The following is a 22,396-nucleotide window of genomic DNA, read 5'->3' as shown; positions in this document are numbered from 1 at the left end:
GTCTCTGTGGCGCAATCGGTTAGCGCGTTCGGCTGTTAACCGAAAGGTTGGTGGTTCAAGCCCACCCAGGGACGCAGTTTATTTTGGATTTTGGCAAACGTGAGCCAACTCCCGTTCAAAAAAAAAAAAACAACCAACGTGCAGGGTGCACTGCTTAATTCTGAAACCATATGTAAGGTGCTTCCTGTGCTGACATTTCCCTCAAGTCACACATCCATGGCCAGTCTGATTGTCTTTCAATACACGCTTACATGGCCCTATAGTTCTTGTATTCTGATGTGGGAATCTGGCATAGGCGTTTGTCTTTCAAAACCCACTTTCATGGCCCTATATTTCTGGTATTCTGATGTGGGAATCTGGCATAGGCGTTTGTCTTTCAATACCCAGTTTCATGGCCCCATAGTTCTGGTATTCTGATGTGGGAATCTGGCATAGGCGTTGTCTTTCAATATCCACTTTCATGGCCCTATATTTCTGGTAGTCTGTTGTGGGAATCTGGCATAGGCGTTTGTCTTTCAATACCCAGTTTCATGGCCCAATAGTTCTTGCTTTCCGATGTGGGAATCTGGCATAGGCGTTTGTATTTCAATACCCTTTTTCATGGGCCGATAGTTTTGGTATTCTGATGTGGGAATTTGGCATAGGTGTTTGCCTTTCGATACCCGGTTTCATGGCCCTATAGTTAGTATTTTGATGTGGGAATCTGGCATAGGGGTTGATTTTCAATACCCAGTTTCATGGCCCTACAGTTCTTGTATTCTGATGTGGGAATCTGGCATAGGCGTTTGCCTTTCAATACCCGGTTTCATGGCCCTATAGTTCTTGTATTCTGATGTGGGAATCTGGCATAGGCGTTTTTCTTTCAATACCCGATTTCATGGCCCTATAGTTCTAGTATTCTGATGTGGGAATCTGGCAGAGGCGTTGCAGCACTAGTTTGGGAAGGACACATTTTGCTATTCCATTGCCCACCCTATATAGCAGCGCTGACAACAGAGGAGTCTCCCTTAACTTTTTTGGGGGTGTCCGGGAGGTCAGGAAGGGTCCCCATTATTATGAGGGATTAATGTTGAGCGCACCACATTGATGATGGCGGATGGCAGCGAACTGGTCACAATATGTGAACCCATTTGTATCGAGTGCAGTTAGTTATGATGTTTCTTTTAATGTTACAGCTCTTTAGAATGTATACATAATCACCACGCACGTAGAGGGATAAACTGCAAATGCAACATGAAAACAATCTACACAACGGGGTGCTTTGTAAAAAGGTAGTTGGGACTCTCTTGCAAAATGCATGTTGAGATTTAAACTGACTTTCTCAGGTTTGCAGATGTCAGACAAATGAGTAAATCATTCATTTTCATCTCCTTGGTTCGCTGCTGCACATGAATTTTAAGTAGCAGGGACAGTCTTGACGGAAAGAAATATTAGTCACCTAGTAAGAAAGTCAGCTCAGAAGCAGGACACGGTTTATGATTTAAGAGTCCTGCAAGGGAACAGATGTTATCTCGCTCATTGGATTGGTGTCGCTAGAGGGCGTTGGTTTTTTGTTCGGTGGTAATAAAAGTTAGGCCTGAGGCCAGGGTATCTGACAGTTAATTGTCTTTAAAGGTCATCAGTGGCTATATGTTCTGAAGTTGTGGTCGTATAAATTAGTAGGTCTTCAGAAGCGCCAGGAGTATGGGGTATGGGTTAGTTGAGATCCTGTTTATTCAGGCCTTCCTCTATTTGCTCAAATTTGTTGTGCGGACCATGTGCAACCACAATGAAAGTTAAAGGCTTTAGGCCAGTTATTGCTAGCAATTAATTATGTTTTCAAGACCAATGTTTAACCATGTACTGACGCCATGGACTCCTACGGACCAATCCTAAGAAGGTGTGCTCTGATTATGACATGAAGATGACTATCAAGATAAAACTGACCAAGGATAAGTGGAGAATTGGGAGAAGATGGGATTCCTTTTAAAAGATTTTGGTCCAATCATATTTTGGGGGTGGATTGTTATAGAACATCTGGGATTATTGTAATTGTTGCAAAAAGGATGTAAGATGCCAACTGATGTTGTATTGTTCAAACCTGGGTTAGTTTGGTCCTGCGACACCATCTAACCACTCCCTGAAACTGTGTACAATAAACTTGCTTTATGCACAACCGTGTGCTCACTTCTTAAGTGGTGGGACTGTTTTGGTTAATGTGATTAAAGGCTCATACGCACAGGGGGCTAGAGTATGGTTTTATAAAGCTAATCTTGAGCCTAGCAACACCTCCAAGTGGGTACATAAGTGTTCATAAAATACCCCGGTACAATAACCCCTGCACCTGCAAGTTCCTGCGTGCCCACTATAAATTATGCCTTTGATTTGTGTACTCTGGCCTCCGTAGTGCTGGAAATACATATGCTGTCTCTCTGCTCCCAAGTGACCTGAGGAGAAAATTGAGGAACTAAAGTGATGCATAGGGATCACTGTTGATAAGTTACCTGTGCTGGGAATGAAAACAGGCACCAGTGGTCAAAGTGTATGAAAACAAGTAGTGGAACTATATTCCCTGCTGGCCTGCCCCGCTCCCCACAAACCACATGGCCACGTCCCCTTCCACACACAACACAAACCCCCAAACACATGCGCCTGCTGTTTAAGGGAACATTTAGTGCAGTGCAAGTTTCAACTGCTTCCTACACTTTTATTTTAAACCAAAACCATTCCGGAACGGGTTCTTTTTAAAATAAAACTATAGACACAGTAGAACCTGATTAAGAAAAGTAGAAGAGCACCGCTCCCGCTCCGTTAGACCACAGCACCTTCATGAGGTGGAGTCCAGGCACAGAATGCAATAATGTGTCAGTATCTCACCAGGAACTGGATGTATTGCCTGCAGGTTACATATAGATTGCTGTGGTAGGTGCATTAAACCACTAGGCGAGCTTATCAGGTTTCAAACCTTGGACTTGCAAGACACACATGCACACAAACACATGCTGCAAAAAACTGGACTTCCTCTGAGGCATCAGGTTGAATGTTGGTGCATTTCGCTTCCTTCATCTAGTATTACTTCCATTGGCCAATGGCAACCATTTTCCACCCCAATGTTGAGGATATTTAGTTTCACAAAGAGAGACTAATCATTGGGAGTGCGAGGCATGTAAAATCGGGCCCAGCATTAAGTCTTTGTCTTCACCCTGGGGCGTATATTGATATGGGCAGAGATGTCTCCTGCCACTTTACCCGGGGACGTCAGTTGGGGGTCGCAACCTCTGAGGTCTCCCTTGCGACATCTCTGTTCTCCCTTGCAACCTCTTGAAAAAAAGTTCTCTTTTTTGTTTTTTTGGGGGGGTTTTGTAATGCAAGCTCCTAGGCTGCGGCCAGCACCATGTAGCTCTTTAAATCTGGAGTGGCTGGCTTTCTTGTTCAGGGCCGTTAAAAAAAATAAGAAAAATAAGAACAGGAGTGCCAAAAGTCTAACACTTTCAGCACTGACCCTAAATAAGAAAGAATAGGAATACCAAATAATGTGTCTTTCTGGAATGCTATACAATCATTGCTAGACTTATTAAAGGTTTATTTCAGGCACACTTCAGGGGGTGAGTCACTGATTTAGTCTGTTCTTAAACGCCTCAACTCAACCTTTCATCTTTCTGAGGTCGATAAAAGAGTACCAACACATGTTGGGTGATATTGGGTGTATATTTTTACTATATAAAGAGCTTAAGCGTAAGTGCTACATAATAACACATCATTATCATTTGGTCATGGACTTCTGCTTGCATTCACAGTAATTTGGTAATATGGGCCTATACACTCTGATCTTAACAATACATATGGCGATCGATTCTTGTATGAAATGTACATCACATTATGTACATCACACTATAGTGATATTGTAACCATATTTTTTGTGGTGTACAATGCTATGTGATGCCACTTCCTGTTTCATCAACGGGTGAATGGTTGTGTTCCATCGCTTCCTGCGATATCACTTCAGGGTGGGGTCAAATGAAATCACTTCCTGTGATGTCATCAGGGGGTCAACGGTCGTGTGATGTCACTTCCGCTACCCCTGGCATTTTGGTGAAATGACGTCCCTTTGGGGTTGCTGCCTGTTAATGATTGTTTAAACACTCACTCTCTGCTCTCAAAGCTGTGAGATTTGTTGTGCTCTTGCTTACTCCCCATTCCAAGCCGCTTCTACCCCGCCGTACTGAGCATCGTTGCGCAGTCATGCCTCCTGCCTGCAGCATTTTCAGTTGAGTGGGTGACAGCCCTGTTATCCTTTGCCAGATACCTGCTCCATTTACAGGAATTCTAATCAATTGCCTTTGCACTCACACATTTGCCGGGCATAGTTATCATTTGCACAGGCAATCAATCAGTTGCCATTCTTTGGCAATGACTGCCCAGGTCCCATAGCATTTGCCAGGATCAGAAGCTGGGCACGGCTAAGTGGGGCAGGGATGCTGCTGATAGGATATCCCAGTAGGTCCTTGACCTATTCCAAACATTGAGACCTTGTAGAGGAAACCAAGAGGAAAGATTGGTACACAGCGATTTGTTTGATGGGGGGCCTGCAAAAAAGGGGGGATGCCCAGGGGGTGTCCAAAGTTTAAGTTACCCATGGCGGGCCAGAGGGGTGCTGTGCTGCGATGTTGGGCCCATCTCCTCCCCGCAGGGTGATCCGACTCCCACAATTCAGAAGCCAGAAGACTCCTGAGATGTCAGCACACTGCAAAGTTGGAGTGATGTTATCAATTTGGGACTGGAGGGAAATACCTGTGCTGCCACCACCGGCTAAGAAGAGGAGGACCACGGATAGACTGCCTTCTTGCAGCCCTTTTGCTACAGCACTAGGACATGTAGTCATTTCAGGAGCCAAAGAACTGTTTTTGGCATTAGCCAGAGGAAGTCTTTGCTTATATTGTGCTATTACTCAGAATTCCACATCGGCTTATTATTTTACAGATTTCATATTCGTCCAATGAGAGTTCTTCATTCATGAAGCTCCAATTTTAAAAGGAAACTTAAAAAAGGTGTGGCCAGTACGGGGATCGAACCCGCGACCTTGGCGTTATTAGCACCACGCTCTAACCAACTGAGCTAACCGGCCATTAATACTCAAGATCACAGCAACAGCTACTAGCAGCCACTGTCAACAGAACAATGTTCTTAGTACATTCCCATTCAGCCCTTAGCGCCTGCTGTCAGCACATCGGAAGGCAACTTGCAGCCCAGGAGACGCGCCTGACAAGATGGAGCAGGTGACATCTAGACCATTCTTTGGCATGCACTGGATAAGAGCATTTGCACAAGATGTCGTCTTTGGGCCAGTTACAACCACTTTTGGGAAGGCTTACTGCTGCCACGGACTGCTGCCATTATAGACTCCACGCTCGAGGCTACATTATGAGGGGCAGCTGTCCTGGCCAAGCCTCAATGCCTAATGACTATAGAGTTGCTCCATATATAATACGAGTGCAATTTAGGTATTTTGCACCACAAAGTTATTTGCCACTTGACTTACTTATGGCAACCTATTCTAAAGTCACTTCCAAGGTGACTCTAAGCAGTGCTTTAAGTGGGATTAGAAATTGAGGGTGGCTCTCGTTAGGGGGTTTGGCCTAGGCATGGGTGTGCTTAGTCCATGCCCCCATCAAGAGCCCCCGTCGCCTAAGAGGTGGGGGCCGCTAAAAGAAGCAGAGCTGGGGAGCACTGGCATTATTACATTTAATGCGCACAGCCCCTCCCCGGCTAAGCGGAGCAAAGGTGTGACACCAGTATGCCACAGCTCACACCCAGCAGGCAGCCTTTTCATTCAAGGAGCCACATGCTGCAATGCTTTACCACAGGCTCCTTGAATGAAAGTGATGCCTGCTGCTGATGGCTCTGTACTCTGAAACAGGAGGAGGTCTGAACTGCCCAGCTCGCCTTTTGTTTCCGAGTAGATAGCCATTAGCCAGCGTGAGTAGCGCAGGGGCTTCATGCTGGGTGATGGCTATTTACTCAGAAACAAAAGGAGGCCTGGCAGTCCAGCCCTCCTCCTGTTTCAGAGTACAGAGCCACCAGGCAGCCCGCACTGGAAGGCTGCACCTGCTGCTTGCAGGTGACAGCACTTCGGTTTAGAAAAAAAGAAAAGGCAATTGCTTTTTTTCTAAACCATAGTGCTGACACCTGCAGGCAGCTTGTGTAACCGTGCAGCCGCTGCACGGGCGGCCTCAGGTGTCAGCATGGCTGGAGCTAGTCGGGGGTGAGCCCCCGGCAGGGCCCCGGCTCAGGAGCCTTTTCTGGAGACTGCCGGGGCTCGGCCCATGCTAGCCCCAGCCCACTTAAAGCTCTGCCTCTAAGTATCAAAGACTGATGATGCTCCTTGAAATGTCTTTTTTCCGGGAAGTCACTTCTGTCCGTGCAATCCATATACAAAGTAGAATGTTTGCATGTATTTTGCCCCAGAACGCCCGGACAGAGCTCTTATAGATGAGTTTCCTGCATCTGTAATGTTCCTGCAGTTTTATTTTTTTCGTTATGTGTCAAAATACCATCAGTTACTAATGTTACCAAAAAAGTAGATTGGGGCAGGGTGGGTGGTGTGGGGGCTCGAATGAGACCGAATGCAATTGCACCCACTGCATTTAGGGGGAGGAGTAGCAGGACTTTGTTCATGGCTCACCCCCAACCCCACTCTTGAAATGCTGGCTACTCCGTGCTTCTCGGACTGTTATCCACAATAAGCAAGTGCCCCCCCCCCCATCCCAACTTTCATCTTAAAATGGGGCCTCACGGGAGGTGACACATTCTCAGCCCGCCCTGCTGGTAGGAAGGAGGTGTGAGGAGTTAAGCAGCAGCCAGGCCCCCTGCTGCCTTAATACTTCTCAGGGGTTTCAGGTGCCACCAGTGTTTAGGAAGTCATAGATAGCTGTGGAGCTGGAGAGATAAATAAGTCTTGCAATGGTGAGGTGCTCAGCAGTCTCTATGGTGCACTGTGTGGCAGGACATTCAAATGTTAGCCCAAAACGGGCTTTTCAATCAAGCCCATAGCCCAAAGTGCTTTGTGTACTGTTTGAAGCTGAACATTACTTGTACCATACTGAGAAAGAGACGCTTCAGAGAAATGGAGGCGCCTATCCTAACTTACAGCCTTGCTGTGTGCAGACAGCGCTCCTCCCCAGGGCTTTAATAAAAGATGAAGTCTTCACCTGGATCCAGGCCTGCGCGATTAGCCTACATATATGGCTTTTGCGCAGCAGGGCACACATCGTCTCTGTGGCGCAATCGGTTAGCGCGTTCGGCTGTTAACCGAAAGGTTGGTGGTTCAAGCCCACCCAGGGACGCAGTTTATTTTGGATTTTGGCAAACGTGAGCCAACTCCCGTTCAAAAAAAAAAAACAACCAACGTGCAGGGTGCACTGCTTAATTCTGAAACCATATGTAAGGTGCTTCCTGTGCTGACATTTCCCTCAAGTCACACATCCATGGCCAGTCTGATTGTCTTTCAATACACGCTTACATGGCCCTATAGTTCTTGTATTCTGATGTGGGAATCTGGCATAGGCGTTTGTCTTTCAAAACCCACTTTCATGGCCCTATATTTCTGGTATTCTGATGTGGGAATCTGGCATAGGCGTTTGTCTTTCAATACCCAGTTTCATGGCCCCATAGTTCTGGTATTCTGATGTGGGAATCTGGCATAGGCGTTGTCTTTCAATATCCACTTTCATGGCCCTATATTTCTGGTAGTCTGTTGTGGGAATCTGGCATAGGCGTTTGTCTTTCAATACCCAGTTTCATGGCCCAATAGTTCTTGTTTTCCGATGTGGGAATCTGGCATAGGCGTTTGTATTTCAATACCCTTTTTCATGGGCCGATAGTTTTGGTATTCTGATGTGGGAATTTGGCATAGGTGTTTGCCTTTCGATACCCGGTTTCATGGCCCTATAGTTAGTATTTTGATGTGGGAATCTGGCATAGGGGTTGATTTTCAATACCCAGTTTCATGGCCCTACAGTTCTTGTATTCTGATGTGGGAATCTGGCATAGGCGTTTGCCTTTCAATACCCGGTTTCATGGCCCTATAGTTCTTGTATTCTGATGTGGGAATCTGGCATAGGCGTTTTTCTTTCAATACCCGATTTCATGGCCCTATAGTTCTAGTATTCTGATGTGGGAATCTGGCAGAGGCGTTGCAGCACTAGTTTGGGAAGGACACATTTTGCTATTCCATTGCCCACCCTATATAGCAGCGCTGACAACAGAGGAGTCTCCCTTAACTTTTTTGGGGGTGTCCGGGAGGTCAGGAAGGGTCCCCATTATTATGAGGGATTAATGTTGAGCGCACCACATTGATGATGGCGGATGGCAGCGAACTGGTCACAATATGTGAACCCATTTGTATCGAGTGCAGTTAGTTATGATGTTTCTTTTAATGTTACAGCTCTTTAGAATGTATACATAATCACCACGCACGTAGAGGGATAAACTGCAAATGCAACATGAAAACAATCTACACAACGGGGTGCTTTGTAAAAAGGTAGTTGGGACTCTCTTGCAAAATGCATGTTGAGATTTAAACTGACTTTCTCAGGTTTGCAGATGTCAGACAAATGAGTAAATCATTCATTTTCATCTCCTTGGTTCGCTGCTGCACATGAATTTTAAGTAGCAGGGACAGTCTTGACGGAAAGAAATATTAGTCACCTAGTAAGAAAGTCAGCTCAGAAGCAGGACACGGTTTATGATTTAAGAGTCCTGCAAGGGAACAGATGTTATCTCGCTCATTGGATTGGTGTCGCTAGAGGGCGTTGGTTTTTTGTTCGGTGGTAATAAAAGTTAGGCCTGAGGCCAGGGTATCTGACAGTTAATTGTCTTTAAAGGTCATCAGTGGCTATATGTTCTGAAGTTGTGGTCGTATAAATTAGTAGGTCTTCAGAAGCGCCAGGAGTATGGGGTATGGGTTAGTTGAGATCCTGTTTATTCAGGCCTTCCTCTATTTGCTCAAATTTGTTGTGCGGACCATGTGCAACCACAATGAAAGTTAAAGGCTTTAGGCCAGTTATTGCTAGCAATTAATTATGTTTTCAAGACCAATGTTTAACCATGTACTGACGCCATGGACTCCTACGGACCAATCCTAAGAAGGTGTGCTCTGATTATGACATGAAGATGACTATCAAGATAAAACTGACCAAGGATAAGTGGAGAATTGGGAGAAGATGGGATTCCTTTTAAAAGATTTTGGTCCAATCATATTTTGGGGGTGGATTGTTATAGAACATCTGGGATTATTGTAATTGTTGCAAAAAGGATGTAAGATGCCAACTGATGTTGTATTGTTCAAACCTGGGTTAGTTTGGTCCTGCAACACCATCTAACCACTCCCTGAAACTGTGTACAATAAACTTGCTTTATGCACAACCGTGTGCTCACTTCTTAAGTGGTGGGACTGTTTCGGTTAATGTGATTAAAGGCCCATACGCACAGGGGGCTAGAGTATGGTTTTATAAAGCTAATCTTGAGCCTAGCAACACCTCCAAGTGGGTACATAAGTGTTCATAAAATACCCCGGTACAATAACCCCTGCACCTGCAAGTTCCTGCGTGCCCACTATAAATTATGCCTTTGATTTGTGTACTCTGGCCTCCGTAGTGCTGGAAATACATATGCTGTCTCTCTGCTCCCAAGTGACCTGAGGAGAAAATTGAGGAACTAAAGTGATGCATAGGGATCACTGTTGATAAGTTACCTGTGCTGGGAATGAAAACAGGCACCAGTGGTCAAAGTGTATGAAAACAAGTAGTGGAACTATATTCCCTGCTGGCCTGCCCCGCTCCCCACAAACCACATGGCCACGTCCCCTTCCACACACAACACAAACCCCCAAACACATGCGCCTGCTGTTTAAGGGAACATTTAGTGCAGTGCAAGTTTCAACTGCTTCCTACACTTTTATTTTAAACCAAAACCATTCCGGAACGGGTTCTTTTTAAAATAAAACTATAGACACAGTAGAACCTGATTAAGAAAAGTAGAAGAGCACCGCTCCCGCTCCGTTAGACCACAGCACCTTCATGAGGTGGAGTCCAGGCACAGAATGCAATAATGTGTCAGTATCTCACCAGGAACTGGATGTATTGCCTGCAGGTTACATATAGATTGCTGTGGTAGGTGCATTAAACCACTAGGCGAGCTTATCAGGTTTCAAACCTTGGACTTGCAAGACACACATGCACACAAACACATGCTGCAAAAAACTGGACTTCCTCTGAGGCATCAGGTTGAATGTTGGTGCATTTCGCTTCCTTCATCTAGTATTACTTCCATTGGCCAATGGCAACCATTTTCCACCCCAATGTTGAGGATATTTAGTTTCACAAAGAGAGACTAATCATTGGGAGTGCGAGGCATGTAAAATCGGGCCCAGCATTAAGTCTTTGTCTTCACCCTGGGGCGTATATTGATATGGGCAGAGATGTCTCCTGCCACTTTACCCGGGGACGTCAGTTGGGGGTCGCAACCTCTGAGGTCTCCCTTGCGACATCTCTGTTCTCCCTTGCAACCTCTTGAAAAAAAGTTCTCTTTTTTGTTTTTTTGGGGGGGTTTTGTAATGCAAGCTCCTAGGCTGCGGCCAGCACCATGTAGCTCTTTAAATCTGGAGTGGCTGGCTTTCTTGTTCAGGGCCGTTAAAAAAAATAAGAAAAATAAGAACAGGAGTGCCAAAAGTCTAACACTTTCAGCACTGACCCTAAATAAGAAAGAATAGGAATACCAAATAATGTGTCTTTCTGGAATGCTATACAATCATTGCTAGACTTATTAAAGGTTTATTTCAGGCACACTTCAGGGGGTGAGTCACTGATTTAGTCTGTTCTTAAACGCCTCAACTCAACCTTTCATCTTTCTGAGGTCGATAAAAGAGTACCAACACATGTTGGGTGATATTGGGTGTATATTTTTACTATATAAAGAGCTTAAGCGTAAGTGCTACATAATAACACATCATTATCATTTGGTCATGGACTTCTGCTTGCATTCACAGTAATTTGGTAATATGGGCCTATACACTCTGATCTTAACAATACATATGGCGATCGATTCTTGTATGAAATGTACATCACATTATGTACATCACACTATAGTGATATTGTAACCATATTTTTTGTGGTGTACAATGCTATGTGATGCCACTTCCTGTTTCATCAACGGGTGAATGGTTGTGTTCCATCGCTTCCTGCGATATCACTTCAGGGTGGGATCAAATGAAATCACTTCCTGTGATGTCATCAGGGGGTCAACGGTCGTGTGATGTCACTTCCGCTACCCCTGGCATTTTGGTGAAATGACGTCCCTTTGGGGTTGCTGCCTGTTAATGATTGTTTAAACACTCACTCTCTGCTCTCAAAGCTGTGAGATTTGTTGTGCTCTTGCTTACTCCCCATTCCAAGCCGCTTCTACCCCGCCGTACTGAGCATCGTTGCGCAGTCATGCCTCCTGCCTGCAGCATTTTCAGTTGAGTGGGTGACAGCCCTGTTATCCTTTGCCAGATACCTGCTCCATTTACAGGAATTCTAATCAATTGCCTTTGCACTCACACATTTGCCGGGCATAGTTATCATTTGCACAGGCAATCAATCAGTTGCCATTCTTTGGCAATGACTGCCCAGGTCCCACAGCATTTGCCAGGATCAGAAGCTGGGCACGGCTAAGTGGGGCAGGGATGCTGCTGATAGGATATCCCAGTAGGTCCTTGACCTATTCCAAACATTGAGACCTTGTAGAGGAAACCAAGAGGAAAGATTGGTACACAGCGATTTGTTTGATGGGGGGCCTGCAAAAAAGGGGGGATGCCCAGGGGGTGTCCAAAGTTTAAGTTACCCATGGCGGGCCAGAGGGGTGCTGTGCTGCGATGTTGGGCCCATCTCCTCCCCGCAGGGTGATCCGACTCCCACAATTCAGAAGCCAGAAGACTCCTGAGATGTCAGCACACTGCAAAGTTGGAGTGATGTTATCAATTTGGGACTGGAGGGAAATACCTGTGCTGCCACCACCGGCTAAGAAGAGGAGGACCACGGATAGACTGCCTTCTTGCAGCCCTTTTGCTACAGCACTAGGACATGTAGTCATTTCAGGAGCCAAAGAACTGTTTTTGGCATTAGCCAGAGGAAGTCTTTGCTTATATTGTGCTATTACTCAGAATTCCACATCGGCTTATTATTTTACAGATTTCATATTCGTCCAATGAGAGTTCTTCATTCATGAAGCTCCAATTTTAAAAGGAAACTTAAAAAAGGTGTGGCCAGTACCGCGACCTTGGCGTTATTAGCACCACGCTCTAACCAACTGAGCTAACCGGCCATTAATACTCAAGATCACAGCAACAGCTACTAGCAGCCACTGTCAACAGAACAATGTTCTTAGTACATTCCCATTCAGCCCTTAGCGCCTGCTGTCAGCACATCGGAAGGCAACTTGCAGCCCAGGAGACGCGCCTGACAAGATGGAGCAGGTGACATCTAGACCATTCTTTGGCATGCACTGGATAAGAGCATTTGCACAAGATGTCGTCTTTGGGCCAGTTACAACCACTTTTGGGAAGGCTTACTGCTGCCACGGACTGCTGCCATTATAGACTCCACGCTCGAGGCTACATTATGAGGGGCAGCTGTCCTGGCCAAGCCTCAATGCCTAATGACTATAGAGTTGCTCCATATATAATACGAGTGCAATTTAGGTATTTTGCACCACAAAGTTATTTGCCACTTGACTTACTTATGGCAACCTATTCTAAAGTCAGTTCCAAGGTGACTCTAAGCAGTGCTTTAAGTGGGATTAGAAATTGAGGGTGGCTCTCGTTAGGGGGTTTGGCCTAGGCATGGGTGTGCTTAGTCCATGCCCCCATCAAGAGCCCCCGTCGCCTAAGAGGTGGGGGCCGCTAAAAGAAGCAGAGCTGGGGAGCACTGGCATTATTACATTTAATGCGCACAGCCCCTCCCCGGCTAAGCGGAGCAAAGGTGTGACACCAGTATGCCACAGCTCACACCCAGCAGGCAGCCTTTTCATTCAAGGAGCCACATGCTGCAATGCTTTACCACAGGCTCCTTGAATGAAAGTGATGCCTGCTGCTGATGGCTCTGTACTCTGAAACAGGAGGAGGTCTGAACTGCCCAGCTCGCCTTTTGTTTCCGAGTAGATAGCCATTAGCCAGCGTGAGTAGCGCAGGGGCTTCATGCTGGGTGATGGCTATTTACTCAGAAACAAAAGGAGGCCTGGCAGTCCAGCCCTCCTCCTGTTTCAGAGTACAGAGCCACCAGGCAGCCCGCACTGGAAGGCTGCACCTGCTGCTTGCAGGTGACAGCACTTCGGTTTAGAAAAAAAGAAAAGGCAATTGCTTTTTTTCTAAACCATAGTGCTGACACCTGCAGGCAGCTTGTGTAACCGTGCAGCCGCTGCACGGGCGGCCTCAGGTGTCAGCATGGCTGGAGCTAGTCGGGGGTGAGCCCCCGGCAGGGCCCCGGCTCAGGAGCCTTTTCTGGAGACTGCCGGGGCTCGGCCCATGCTAGCCCCAGCCCACTTAAAGCTCTGCCTCTAAGTATCAAAGACTGATGATGCTCCTTGAAATGTCTTTTTTCCGGGAAGTCACTTCTGTCCGTGCAATCCATATACAAAGTAGAATGTTTGCATGTATTTTGCCCCAGAACGCCCGGACAGAGCTCTTATAGATGAGTTTCCTGCATCTGTAATGTTCCTGCAGTTTTATTTTTTTCGTTATGTTTCAAAATACCATCAGTTACTAATGTTACCAAAAACGTAGATTGGGGCAGGGTGGGTGGTGTGGGGGCTCGAATGAGACCGAATGCAATTGCACCCACTGCATTTAGGGGGAGGAGTAGCAGGACTTTGTTCATGGCTCACCCACAACCCCACTCTTGAAATGCTGGCTACTCCGTGCTTCTCGGACTGTTATCCGCAATAAGCAAGTGCCCCCCCCCCATCCCAACTTTCATCTTAAAATGGGGCCTCACGGGAGGTGACACATTCTCAGCCCGCCCTGCTGGTAGGAAGGAGGTGTGAGGAGTTAAGCAGCAGCCAGGCCCCCTGCTGCCTTAATACTTCTCAGGGGTTTCAGGTGCCACCAGTGTTTAGGAAGTCATAGATAGCTGTGGAGCTGGAGAGATAAATAAGTCTTGCAATGGTGAGGTGCTCAGCAGTCTCTATGGTGCACTGTGTGGCAGGACATTCAAATGTTAGCCCAAAACGGGCTTTTCAATCAAGCCCATAGCCCAAAGTGCTTTGTGTACTGTTTGAAGCTGAACATTACTTGTACCATACTGAGAAAGAGACGCTTCAGAGAAATGGAGGCGCCTATCCTAACTTACAGCCTTGCTGTGTGCAGACAGCGCTCCTCCCCAGGGCTTTAATAAAAGATGAAGTCTTCGTCTGGATCCAGGCCTGCGCGATTAGCCTACATATATGGCTTTTGCGCAGCAGGGCACACATCGTCTCTGTGGCGCAATCGGTTAGCGCGTTCGGCTGTTGAACCGAAAGGTTGGTGGTTCAAGCCCACCCAGGGACGCAGTTTATTTTGGATTTTGGCAAACGTGAGCCAACTCCCGTTCAAAAAAAAAAAAACAACCAACGTGCAGGGTGCACTGCTTAATTCTGAAACCATATGTAAGGTGCTTCCTGTGCTGACATTTCCCTCAAGTCACACATCCATGGCCAGTCTGATTGTCTTTCAATACACGCTTACATGGCCCTATAGTTCTTGTATTCTGATGTGGGAATCTGGCATAGGCGTTTGTCTTTCAAAACCCACTTTCATGGCCCTATATTTCTGGTATTCTGATGTGGGAATCTGGCATAGGCGTTTGTCTTTCAATACCCAGTTTCATGGCCCCATAGTTCTGGTATTCTGATGTGGGAATCTGGCATAGGCGTTGTCTTTCAATATCCACTTTCATGGCCCTATATTTCTGGTAGTCTGTTGTGGGAATCTGGCATAGGCGTTTGTCTTTCAATACCCAGTTTCATGGCCCAATAGTTCTTGTTTTCCGATGTGGGAATCTGGCATAGGCGTTTGTATTTCAATACCCTTTTTCATGGGCCGATAGTTTTGGTATTCTGATGTGGGAATTTGGCATAGGTGTTTGCCTTTCGATACCCGGTTTCATGGCCCTATAGTTAGTATTTTGATGTGGGAATCTGGCATAGGGGTTGATTTTCAATACCCAGTTTCATGGCCCTACAGTTCTTGTATTCTGATGTGGGAATCTGGCATAGGCGTTTGCCTTTCAATACCCGGTTTCATGGCCCTATAGTTCTTGTATTCTGATGTGGGAATCTGGCATAGGCGTTTTTCTTTCAATACCCGATTTCATGGCCCTATAGTTCTAGTATTCTGATGTGGGAATCTGGCAGAGGCGTTGCAGCACTAGTTTGGGAAGGACACATTTTGCTATTCCATTGCCCACCCTATATAGCAGCGCTGACAACAGAGGAGTCTCCCTTAACTTTTTTGGGGGTGTCCGGGAGGTCAGGAAGGGTCCCCATTATTATGAGGGATTAATGTTGAGCGCACCACATTGATGATGGCGGATGGCAGCGAACTGGTCACAATATGTGAACCCATTTGTATCGAGTGCAGTTAGTTATGATGTTTCTTTTAATGTTACAGCTCTTTAGAATGTATACATAATCACCACGCACGTAGAGGGATAAACTGCAAATGCAACATGAAAACAATCTACACAACGGGGTGCTTTGTAAAAAGGTAGTTGGGACTCTCTTGCAAAATGCATGTTGAGATTTAAACTGACTTTCTCAGGTTTGCAGATGTCAGACAAATGAGTAAATCATTCATTTTCATCTCCTTGGTTCGCTGCTGCACATGAATTTTAAGTAGCAGGGACAGTCTTGACGGAAAGAAATATTAGTCACCTAGTAAGAAAGTCAGCTCAGAAGCAGGACACGGTTTATGATTTAAGAGTCCTGCAAGGGAACAGATGTTATCTCGCTCATTGGATTGGTGTCGCTAGAGGGCGTTGGTTTTTTGTTCGGTGGTAATAAAAGTTAGGCCTGAGGCCAGGGTATCTGACAGTTAATTGTCTTTAAAGGTCATCAGTGGCTATATGTTCTGAAGTTGTGGTCGTATAAATTAGTAGGTCTTCAGAAGCGCCAGGAGTATGGGGTATGGGTTAGTTGAGATCCTGTTTATTCAGGCCTTCCTCTATTTGCTCAAATTTGTTGTGCGGACCATGTGCAACCACAATGAAAGTTAAAGGCTTTAGGCCAGTTATTGCTAGCAATTAATTATGTTTTCAAGACCAATGTTTAACCATGTACTGACGCCATGGACTCCTACGGACCAATCCTAAGAAGGTGTGCTCTGATTATGACATGAAGATGACTATCAAGATAAAACTGACCAAGGATAAGTGGAGAATTGGGAGAAGATGGGATTCCTTTTAAAAGATTTTGGTCCAATCATATTTTGGGGGTGGATTGTTATAGAACATCTGGGATTATTGTAATTGTTGCAAAAAGGATGTAAGATGCCAACTGATGTTGTATTGTTCAAACCTGGGTTAGTTTGGTCCTGCAACACCATCTAACCACTCCCTGAAACTGTGTACAATAAACTTGCTTTATGCACAACCGTGTGCTCACTTCTTAAGTGGTGGGACTGTTTCGGTTAATGTGATTAAAGGCCCATACGCACAGGGGGCTAGAGTATGGTTTTATAAAGCTAATCTTGAGCCTAGCAACACCTCCAAGTGGGTACATAAGTGTTCATAAAATACCCCGGTACAATAACCCCTGCACCTGCAAGTTCCTGCGTGCCCACTATAAATTATGCCTTTGATTTGTGTACTCTGGCCTCCGTAGTGCTGGAAATACATATGCTGTCTCTCTGCTCCCAAGTGACCTGAGGAGAAAATTGAGGAACTAAAGTGATGCATAGGGATCACTGTTGATAAGTTACCTGTGCTGGGAATGAAAACAGGCACCAGTGGTCAAAGTGTATGAAAACAAGTAGTGGAACTATATTCCCTGCTGGCCTGCCCCGCTCCCCACAAACCACATGGCCACGTCCCCTTCCACACACAACACAAACCCCCAAACACATGCGCCTGCTGTTTAAGGGAACATTTAGTGCAGTGCAAGTTTCAACTGCTTCCTACACTTTTATTTTAAACCAAAACCATTCCGGAACGGGTTCTTTTTAAAATAAAACTATAGACACAGTAGAACCTGATTAAGAAAAGTAGAAGAGCACCGCTCCCGCTCCGTTAGACCACAGCACCTTCATGAGGTGGAGTCCAGGCACAGAATGCAATAATGTGTCAGTATCTCACCAGGAACTGGATGTATTGCCTGCAGGTTACATATAGATTGCTGTGGTAGGTGCATTAAACCACTAGGCGAGCTTATCAGGTTTCAAACCTTGGACTTGCAAGACACACATGCACACAAACACATGCTGCAAAAAACTGGACTTCCTCTGAGGCATCAGGTTGAATGTTGGTGCATTTCGCTTCCTTCATCTAGTATTACTTCCATTGGCCAATGGCAACCATTTTCCACCCCAATGTTGAGGATATTTAGTTTCACAAAGAGAGACTAATCATTGGGAGTGCGAGGCATGTAAAATCGGGCCCAGCATTAAGTCTTTGTCTTCACCCTGGGGCGTATATTGATATGGGCAGAGATGTCTCCTGCCACTTTACCCGGGGACGTCAGTTGGGGGTCGCAACCTCTGAGGTCTCCCTTGCGACATCTCTGTTCTCCCTTGCAACCTCTTGAAAAAAAGTTCTCTTTTTTGTTTTTTTGGGGGGGTTTTGTAATGCAAGCTCCTAGGCTGCGGCCAGCACCATGTAGCTCTTTAAATCTGGAGTGGCTGGCTTTCTTGTTCAGGGCCGTTAAAAAAAATAAGAAAAATAAGAACAGGAGTGCCAAAAGTCTAACACTTTCAGCACTGACCCTAAATAAGAAAGAATAGGAATACCAAATAATGTGTCTTTCTGGAATGCTATACAATCATTGCTAGACTTATTAAAGGTTTATTTCAGGCACACTTCAGGGGGTGAGTCACTGATTTAGTCTGTTCTTAAACGCCTCAACTCAACCTTTCATCTTTCTGAGGTCGATAAAAGAGTACCAACACATGTTGGGTGATATTGGGTGTATATTTTTACTATATAAAGAGCTTAAGCGTAAGTGCTACATAATAACACATCATTATCATTTGGTCATGGACTTCTGCTTGCATTCACAGTAATTTGGTAATATGGGCCTATACACTCTGATCTTAACAATACATATGGCGATCGATTCTTGTATGAAATGTACATCACATTATGTACATCACACTATAGTGATATTGTAACCATATTTTTTGTGGTGTACAATGCTATGTGATGCCACTTCCTGTTTCATCAACGGGTGAATGGTTGTGTTCCATCGCTTCCTGCGATATCACTTCAGGGTGGGATCAAATGAAATCACTTCCTGTGATGTCATCAGGGGGTCAACGGTCGTGTGATGTCACTTCCGCTACCCCTGGCATTTTGGTGAAATGACGTCCCTTTGGGGTTGCTGCCTGTTAATGATTGTTTAAACACTCACTCTCTGCTCTCAAAGCTGTGAGATTTGTTGTGCTCTTGCTTACTCCCCATTCCAAGCCGCTTCTACCCCGCCGTACTGAGCATCGTTGCGCAGTCATGCCTCCTGCCTGCAGCATTTTCAGTTGAGTGGGTGACAGCCCTGTTATCCTTTGCCAGATACCTGCTCCATTTACAGGAATTCTAATCAATTGCCTTTGCACTCACACATTTGCCGGGCATAGTTATCATTTGCACAGGCAATCAATCAGTTGCCATTCTTTGGCAATGACTGCCCAGGTCCCACAGCATTTGCCAGGATCAGAAGCTGGGCACGGCTAAGTGGGGCAGGGATGCTGCTGATAGGATATCCCAGTAGGTCCTTGACCTATTCCAAACATTGAGACCTTGTAGAGGAAACCAAGAGGAAAGATTGGTACACAGCGATTTGTTTGATGGGGGGCCTGCAAAAAAGGGGGGATGCCCAGGGGGTGTCCAAAGTTTAAGTTACCCATGGCGGGCCAGAGGGGTGCTGTGCTGCGATGTTGGGCCCATCTCCTCCCCGCAGGGTGATCCGACTCCCACAATTCAGAAGCCAGAAGACTCCTGAGATGTCAGCACACTGCAAAGTTGGAGTGATGTTATCAATTTGGGACTGGAGGGAAATACCTGTGCTGCCACCACCGGCTAAGAAGAGGAGGACCACGGATAGACTGCCTTCTTGCAGCCCTTTTGCTACAGCACTAGGACATGTAGTCATTTCAGGAGCCAAAGAACTGTTTTTGGCATTAGCCAGAGGAAGTCTTTGCTTATATTGTGCTATTACTCAGAATTCCACATCGGCTTATTATTTTACAGATTTCATATTCGTCCAATGAGAGTTCTTCATTCATGAAGCTCCAATTTTAAAAGGAAACTTAAAAAAGGTGTGGCCAGTACCGCGACCTTGGCGTTATTAGCACCACGCTCTAACCAACTGAGCTAACCGGCCATTAATACTCAAGATCACAGCAACAGCTACTAGCAGCCACTGTCAACAGAACAATGTTCTTAGTACATTCCCATTCAGCCCTTAGCGCCTGCTGTCAGCACATCGGAAGGCAACTTGCAGCCCAGGAGACGCGCCTGACAAGATGTAGCAGGTGACATCTAGACCATTCTTTGGCATGCACTGGATAAGAGCATTTGCACAAGATGTCGTCTTTGGGCCAGTTACAACCACTTTTGGGAAGGCTTACTGCTGCCACGGACTGCTGCCATTATAGACTCCACGCTCGAGGCTACATTATGAGGGGCAGCTGTCCTGGCCAAGCCTCAATGCCTAATGACTATAGAGTTGCTCCATATATAATACGAGTGCAATTTAGGTATTTTGCACCACAAAGTTATTTGCCACTTGACTTACTTATGGCAACCTATTCTAAAGTCAGTTCCAAGGTGACTCTAAGCAGTGCTTTAAGTGGGATTAGAAATTGAGGGTGGCTCTCGTTAGGGGGTTTGGCCTAGGCATGGGTGTGCTTAGTCCATGCCCCCATCAAGAGCCCCCGTCGCCTAAGAGGTGGGGGCCGCTAAAAGAAGCAGAGCTGGGGAGCACTGGCATTATTACATTTAATGCGCACAGCCCCTCCCCGGCTAAGCGGAGCAAAGGTGTGACACCAGTATGCCACAGCTCACACCCAGCAGGCAGCCTTTTCATTCAAGGAGCCACATGCTGCAATGCTTTACCACAGGCTCCTTGAATGAAAGTGATGCCTGCTGCTGATGGCTCTGTACTCTGAAACAGGAGGAGGTCTGAACTGCCCAGCTCGCCTTTTGTTTCCGAGTAGATAGCCATTAGCCAGCGTGAGTAGCGCAGGGGCTTCATGCTGGGTGATGGCTATTTACTCAGAAACAAAAGGAGGCCTGGCAGTCCAGCCCTCCTCCTGTTTCAGAGTACAGAGCCACCAGGCAGCCCGCACTGGAAGGCTGCACCTGCTGCTTGCAGGTGACAGCACTTCGGTTTAGAAAAAAAGAAAAGGCAATTGCTTTTTTTCTAAACCATAGTGCTGACACCTGCAGGCAGCTTGTGTAACCGTGCAGCCGCTGCACGGGCGGCCTCAGGTGTCAGCATGGCTGGAGCTAGTCGGGGGTGAGCCCCCGGCAGGGCCCCGGCTCAGGAGCCTTTTCTGGAGACTGCCGGGGCTCGGCCCATGCTAGCCCCAGCCCACTTAAAGCTCTGCCTCTAAGTATCAAAGACTGATGATGCTCCTTGAAATGTCTTTTTTCCGGGAAGTCACTTCTGTCCGTGCAATCCATATACAAAGTAGAATGTTTGCATGTATTTTGCCCCAGAACGCCCGGACAGAGCTCTTATAGATGAGTTTCCTGCATCTGTAATGTTCCTGCAGTTTTATTTTTTTCGTTATGTTTCAAAATACCATCAGTTACTAATGTTACCAAAAACGTAGATTGGGGCAGGGTGGGTGGTGTGGGGGCTCGAATGAGACCGAATGCAATTGCACCCACTGCATTTAGGGGGAGGAGTAGCAGGACTTTGTTCATGGCTCACCCACAACCCCACTCTTGAAATGCTGGCTACTCCGTGCTTCTCGGACTGTTATCCGCAATAAGCAAGTGCCCCCCCCCCATCCCAACTTTCATCTTAAAATGGGGCCTCACGGGAGGTGACACATTCTCAGCCCGCCCTGCTGGTAGGAAGGAGGTGTGAGGAGTTAAGCAGCAGCCAGGCCCCCTGCTGCCTTAATACTTCTCAGGGGTTTCAGGTGCCACCAGTGTTTAGGAAGTCATAGATAGCTGTGGAGCTGGAGAGATAAATAAGTCTTGCAATGGTGAGGTGCTCAGCAGTCTCTATGGTGCACTGTGTGGCAGGACATTCAAATGTTAGCCCAAAACGGGCTTTTCAATCAAGCCCATAGCCCAAAGTGCTTTGTGTACTGTTTGAAGCTGAACATTACTTGTACCATACTGAGAAAGAGACGCTTCAGAGAAATGGAGGCGCCTATCCTAACTTACAGCCTTGCTGTGTGCAGACAGCGCTCCTCCCCAGGGCTTTAATAAAAGATGAAGTCTTCGTCTGGATCCAGGCCTGCGCGATTAGCCTACATATATGGCTTTTGCGCAGCAGGGCACACATCGTCTCTGTGGCGCAATCGGTTAGCGCGTTCGGCTGTTAACCGAAAGGTTGGTGGTTCAAGCCCACCCAGGGACGCAGTTTATTTTGGATTTTGGCAAACGTGAGCCAACTCCCGTTCAAAAAAAAAAAAACAACCAACGTGCAGGGTGCACTGCTTAATTCTGAAACCATATGTAAGGTGCTTCCTGTGCTGACATTTCCCTCAAGTCACACATCCATGGCCAGTCTGATTGTCTTTCAATACACGCTTACATGGCCCTATAGTTCTTGTATTCTGATGTGGGAATCTGGCATAGGCGTTTGTCTTTCAAAACCCACTTTCATGGCCCTATATTTCTGGTATTCTGATGTGGGAATCTGGCATAGGCGTTTGTCTTTCAATACCCAGTTTCATGGCCCCATAGTTCTGGTATTCTGATGTGGGAATCTGGCATAGGCGTTGTCTTTCAATATCCACTTTCATGGCCCTATATTTCTGGTAGTCTGTTGTGGGAATCTGGCATAGGCGTTTGTCTTTCAATACCCAGTTTCATGGCCCAATAGTTCTTGTTTTCCGATGTGGGAATCTGGCATAGGCGTTTGTATTTCAATACCCTTTTTCATGGGCCGATAGTTTTGGTATTCTGATGTGGGAATTTGGCATAGGTGTTTGCCTTTCGATACCCGGTTTCATGGCCCT

At 46.3% G+C, this 22,396-nt stretch overlaps 5 non-coding genes across 5 annotated transcripts; 4 read left to right on the top strand and 1 right to left on the bottom strand.

Annotated features, from left to right (window-relative positions):
* On the top strand, window positions 1-74 carry TRNAN-GUU (transfer RNA asparagine (anticodon GUU)). The gene has a single exon. It is a non-coding gene; the product is annotated as a tRNA-Asn (tRNA).
* A 4,956-nt stretch (window positions 75-5,030) lies between these two features.
* On the bottom strand, window positions 5,031-5,104 carry TRNAI-AAU (transfer RNA isoleucine (anticodon AAU)). The gene has a single exon. It is a non-coding gene; the product is annotated as a tRNA-Ile (tRNA).
* A 2,144-nt stretch (window positions 5,105-7,248) lies between these two features.
* TRNAN-GUU (transfer RNA asparagine (anticodon GUU)) lies at window positions 7,249-7,322 on the top strand. The gene has a single exon. It is a non-coding gene; the product is annotated as a tRNA-Asn (tRNA).
* A 7,160-nt stretch (window positions 7,323-14,482) lies between these two features.
* TRNAN-GUU (transfer RNA asparagine (anticodon GUU)) lies at window positions 14,483-14,557 on the top strand. The gene has a single exon. It is a non-coding gene; the product is annotated as a tRNA-Asn (tRNA).
* A 7,161-nt stretch (window positions 14,558-21,718) lies between these two features.
* On the top strand, window positions 21,719-21,792 carry TRNAN-GUU (transfer RNA asparagine (anticodon GUU)). Its single transcript has one exon. It is a non-coding gene; the product is annotated as a tRNA-Asn (tRNA).
* Window positions 21,793-22,396: the final 604 nt, after the last annotated feature.

Source organism: Ambystoma mexicanum, chromosome 1p, assembly GCF_040938575.1.
Source record: "Ambystoma mexicanum isolate Mex_15411 chromosome 1p, UKY_AmexF1_1, whole genome shotgun sequence".
Classification (NCBI taxonomy): Eukaryota; Metazoa; Chordata; class Amphibia; order Caudata; family Ambystomatidae; genus Ambystoma; species Ambystoma mexicanum.
The sequence above is the reverse complement of the archived record's forward strand: the minus strand, read 5'-3'. Positions and strand labels throughout refer to the sequence as shown.